Genomic DNA, 5,947 nt, shown 5'->3' on the forward strand with positions numbered 1-5,947 from the left:
TTAGTACCGGTTCATGGCACGAACCAGTACTAAATGGGCCGTTTCCCGCTGTCGTGGTTCTAAGTCTGACAGTAATGTAGGGGGGTAGGTATGGAGAGGCAAGATCTTAGCTATGGAATAGTTGTAAGCACACGAGGTTTACGAGTTCAGGCCCTTCTCGGAGGAAGTAATATCCCTACGTCTCGGAGCCCGGAGGCGGTTGACAGGATTATGTGTGTGTGAATTACAGGGGTGTGAACCCTTTACACCGAGGGGGAGGGTGGCTTATATAGAGTTCGCCAGACCCCTCCGGCCCTCAGTTATGCAGCGTTTCAAATACATTAAGGTCGGGCGTTACTGGTAACTCCCTTAATAAAGTGCTATGATGACCATAAAAGCTACTTAATGACCGACCGTTAGAGTGCGGATGACTTTAGGTCTCCTGGCCGTCGAGTGGTTGGATCTTGGTCGAGTGATTGCTTCTTGATCGAGTGTCTTTGAGTCTGTCGAGTGGAACACCTCCAAGTCGATTGAAAGGTGATTTCTTCTAGAGATGTCCTTGGGTAGGGCAGTTAGGACAGGTCCATGACCCTACCCTAGGTACATAGCTTCATCATTAGCCCCCGAATGGACCGAGGTTTGAGTGGGGAAGGAGTTGAGAACTTCTCCGACTCGTTTTTCATGCCATGAGCATATCTTGTTTCGGATCAATGAACCTGAGTGATGACAGCAACTTCCTTTTCAGTCGCCTTGATCCATTCTTAGTTTTTTGTCGAGTGAGTTTCTTTACTTGAAAAGCTCCGAGTGACGGTGTGGAGGAGATCTTTCGTCTGACAAGTTGTTCTGCTGCCCGCAAATTTCGTGGGATTTGAATTTTGGGAAGCGCGCGGGACGGGGGAGGCTGCAGTAATCGAATGGCATAAGGCGGAGCCGCCTCGATCTCCGCGCCACCTTTTTCGCCACGTATCGCGCACGCGATTGTTACGGGATTTGACAGGATCGTCCGGGCCTACCAGTCAGCCACTCGGAAGCGACCTCATATAAGGCGTTGGACCGGGGTTTCTTGAACAGTGCGTTCTCATTTCCTCTTCTCTTCTTTAGGCTTCTTCGTCGCGCTCGCTCTCGCCACAGTGTCGCCGCTCCATACACGTCTCACCGGCGACGATGGGGAAGGAGAAGACGGCGGCTCTGGAGCGGGCGAAGAAGGCGACGGCAAAGGCGAAGGGGAAGGCGACCAGTCGGGGTGGATCTTCCTCACGAGCCGGCCTACCAAAGGGCTGGATCCAGGGCGACTGGATCTGCTCGGTGATCCGCCAAGAAGACCTCGATGACCTAGCCGATGGAGGACTGATCCCCCATGGATCGGTGCGGCTTCCGGGGAAGGAATCCGAGCCGCAACCTCGGGAGGGTGAGCGCGTTCTCCTTGCCACCCACGTCGACCGTGGATTTTCCTTGCCTCCTCACCCTTTCTTTCGGGGATTTCTGAATTTCTTTGGGGCACAACTCCACCACTTCACTCCCAACACAATCGTGTATCTCGCTGCTTTCGTGTCTTTGTGCGAGAATTTCTTGGGTTGTCGGCCTCACTGGGGTCTTTTTAAGCACATTTTCACCTGTCGTTCTCAGACGGTGAAAAAGGCCAATCCGAGTGACGAGAGAACACAAGTGATTCAGATGTGTGGGGGTCTTGGTGTTCAGATGAGAGGGAAAAGTTCCTTTCCGGCCATGATTCTTCCCGACTCGGTCCACGGATGGCAGTCGACCTGGTTTTACTGCAAAGACCAGTCGACGCCAGGGCAGTCGACTGGCCTCCCTCCTTTTACCATGGACCGAGTGAGGAAACCCTCCTCTTTGAAGGTGCTCCCGGAGGAGAAGGCGCAAGTTAGGGTGCTGGTCGAATGAGTGGTCCAGCTTATTCGTGACGGGGTCACTGGAATGGATCTCTTGGAGGTTTTCCTTCGGCGGCGCATCCAGCCTCTTCAAGCTCGAGACCATCCGATGTGGATGTATTCGGGTCTTGACGACACCACTCGGATTCACCCGGAGGAGGTCGATGACAACACACTGGAGGGGTGGCTGTCGGGCATCACTGGAAACAAGGACAACCCCAGGGGAGCCAGGAGAGTTCCTCCATTCGACCAGTCCCACGAACCAGAAAAGGTCTGATTCTGAGCTTTTGATTACAATCTGAATTCACTCGCGCAGCTGTCTATACTGCGTCAACTGACTTTATTCTTCCTGCTTTCTTTCAGGCCCTTATCGAAATGTACTCAGTGCCCAACGGAGAGCAAGAGCAAGATCTGGAAGGAGAGGCGAGCGGCGGTGACAGTGGAAAATGGCATTCTGACGAAGAAGAGGACGAAGAAAGCGACGACTCAAGTGACGAAGAAGAAGTCGAGTTGCCTCCTCGCAGGGAGAGGCGATCCAAGCTTGACCAAGAATGACCGAGCGCCCGTGAAAAGGCGATTGCTCAGACCGGTCAGTCTTCAAAGCATCCTCGGACATATTCGCCAACCCCGACTGAAAAAGTGTCAAATTATCTCAAAATTGTAGAGCAGAAGCCTCGGAAGGCGTTGCCGAAGATTAAGATTGAAATCCCCGTCACTTCTGCGTGAGTGTCTCCCTTTGTATTCACTCGACGCTCCATGCTGTTTACTTTTCTTGATTTAACCAGACGAACTTTGGAACTGGCATTGCTGCTACTTTCGGGACCTCAGCTTATAGAGATGAGGATGAGGTAATGGAGGATGCAGTCACTTCCAATCTGGGTATGATTTCTGTCATTCTGTCTTTATTTGGTCGACTCAATTGCAATGTGTACCATTGGGTGATGAGATTTTGGCGATTGATCTTTGAACAGCTCCTAACATTATTGACCTCCTCGATGATGATGATGAAGAGCCTGAGAGGCCTTTGACGAGGAAAAATAGGAAAGCTCCTGCAAGCAAGGTGCCACAGTCGACGCTGATGGCGGAACCAGTCGTTCAGGACGCTGGTGATGCCAATCGGGGTTCTGTTACCTTCGCCGTACCATTGTCGAGTGCCCTGCCTTCTTCGTCAACTGCTCAGGCTCCTGCCGACCCACCTTCCGTTTTTGCGATCCATCATGTCCCAGAGGACGAAGTGAATGCTGCCAAGGAAGCCATACGCCAGGCGGGCATTATGATGGAGAAGGTGAAGATGGTGCGGGACGCCAGTCAGGCCGCCTATGACGCTAGCTCGGCTCTCCAAAGCAATGTTTAGGTTAGTTGGTCACCGCTTGTTCTGTTAGGATATGCTATCTGGAGACTCTCTTTCCGAAAATCTTTGCATCTGTACACCCAGTGGGTGTGTTGATTGAATTTTTGGACTAGTGGGGGCACGCTGAGTGCACCCACTGGGTGTAGTCCCCGAGACTATGGTGGACTGCTGGCAGTCGACTGTAGTCTTTGTATTTTGATTCTTTCGCTCGATCTGGTCTGGCCATATCGAGTGTAAACTGGTAGCTTCGCTCTTCCACTCGGTCTGGGCGAGTGGGATCAGAACCGGTGGGGGCACGCCAAGTGCACCCACTGGGTGTAGTCCCCGAGACCGCGGTCGACTGTTGGCAGTCGACTGGGGTCTGAACGGCTTGTTGTCCACTTCTTTCTCTCTTTTTTTTACTCCCTGCACTCGACTCTGGCGGGCCGGTCAAGTGGGATCAGAACCGGTGGGGGCACGCAAAGTGCACCCACTGGGTGTAGTCCCCGAGACTATGGTGGACTGCGGGCAGTCGACCGTAGTCTTAGTATTGATTGTCTTTGTCGTTTTTCGCTGTAAAATAACTTCCCCTCCCTGTTTGCAGAAATCATGTGATCTTGGAGCTCGCTTTGCTGACTTGGAGAAACAGCAGATCCAGCTAAACCTTGACTTGGAATTGGCCAAGACAGAGCTGCAAAAGGCCAAGGACGACGCCAATGGTAAGACGAGCTTGTTGACTGGTTTGTCTTAGGCTTGAGTACCCCTCTGCTCTTTCTGAATCAAGCACCATTTCTTTGCAGAAAAACTGAATGAAGCTCTGGCGAAGAAGGATCAGGATTTGGCTGCTGCTCAAAAGAAAGCTGACGACAGAACCGCTATGGCTGAACAGAAACTGGCTTCAGTCGGCCAATTGGAAGAAGAGAACGCCAAGATGAAATCTACCCTGAACGAAGCCAACAAGGAGTGCACGCGCTTGAAGAAGGACAATCTCAACCTGTACGAGAAGATGGAAGGCATCGCTCGCAGGAGGGATGATCTGGAGAGCTATCTGAGGAGCCTTGCTAAGAAGTTGTTCATCAAGCTTGAAGGTATACATTTTGTTCCGACTGATGTTTTTTTTTGTCGACTCAGCATATGAAAATTGACTTATCCTTGGATCGTGAATGCAGAGTTTTGCCAGAACTTCGAGGACGAGACTGGGCGGATCGAGCCAGGTTTGGACCCCATCAACTCTCCCATGAAAGATGAAACTGCCATGAATCTGCTCCGACTGGAATCCCGCATCGACGGTGTTGTGGACTACTTGGCTCGACTGAAGGTCGCCACGTCACGGATCGACACAGCACTTTGGCCAGGGGCCACGCTCCAGAATGATCTCGAGTCCCTGATGACTCGACTTAACGAGATCCCTGATCGAGTGTAGGAGTGGAAGAAATCTTCCGCCCGGTGTGGTGCTGATGTGGCTCTGTCTTTGGTTTGTTTCCACTACAAGGAGGTGCGACAAGATAAGCTGGCAACAATCTAGGTCGCCAACACCCAGAGGCATGACTTCCAATCTTTTATGGAGACTTTTATTGCTGCAGCCACTCAGATCGGTGGCGGCGTCGACCTGGACGAGTTCGTCGAGCCTGCCAGTCCTCCTCCCGCGGAGTGAACAAACTTTTATGTCCCACCTTAAATTTGCCTCGGAATGCCGAGTGGCTTTTGTAACCGTTAAACTCTTTCGGGCTGAATGCCCGAGCACTTCGATCTGCGGTCTGGAACCTTTAGGATTTATCTGAACTTGGTTTATCATTGAATATCTTCATGAATTCTCCGTCGAGTGGAACTCATTATTCACTCGAGACAACTTTTGTATTTGTGGCGCAGCTCCGAAGGAGAAGGTAGCAGTCGACCTGCACCTCGTCGTCCTTGCGGGTCGGGATGGAGCGCACGTTGTATTTGTGGCGAAGCTTCGAAGGAGAAGGTGGCAGTCGACCTGCACCTCATCGTCCTTGCGGAGTGGGATGGAGTGCATGTTGTATTTGTGGCGAGGCTCCCAAGGAGAAGGTGGCAGTCGACCTGCACCTTGTCGTCCTTGCGGATTGAGACGGAGCGCATGTTTTATTTGTGGCAAAGCTCCGAAGGAGAAGGTGGCAGTCGACTTGCACCTCGTCATCCTTGCGGATTGGGATGTGTTTCATACTTAGGCGAGTACTGGACTGCAGCTAAGCCCCCGAGTGGGAGGGTGGCTCTCCACTCGGTAAGATTTTTCAAACTTAGGCGAGTACTGGACTGCAGCTAAGCCCCCCAGTGGGAGGCTGGCTCACCACTCGGTAGGATTTTCAAATACTTAGACGAGTACTGGACTGCAGCTAAGCCTCCGAGTGGGAGGGTCGCTCTCCACTCGGTAGGATTTTTCAAATACTTAGGCGAGTACTAGACTGCAGCTAAGCCCCCGAGTGGGAGGGTCGCTCTCCACTCAGTAGGATTTTTCAAACTTAGGCGAGTACTGGACTGCAGCTAAGCCCCCGAGTGGGAGGGTCGCTCTCCACTCGGTAGGATTTTTCAAACTTAGGCGAGTAATGGACTGCAGCTAAGCCCCCGAGTGGAGGCTGGCTCTCAACTCGGTAGGATTTTCAAATACTTAGGCGAAATGGGTTCGCAGCTAAGCCCCCCGAGTGGGAGGCTGGCTCACCACTCGGTAGGAAATTATTTTTACAAATTTGGCGAAATGGATTCACAGCTAAGCCACCCACTGGGGGATTTC

Source organism: Triticum aestivum, chromosome 5A (assembly GCF_018294505.1).
Source record: "Triticum aestivum cultivar Chinese Spring chromosome 5A, IWGSC CS RefSeq v2.1, whole genome shotgun sequence".
NCBI classification, from domain to species: Eukaryota; Viridiplantae; Streptophyta; class Magnoliopsida; order Poales; family Poaceae; genus Triticum; species Triticum aestivum.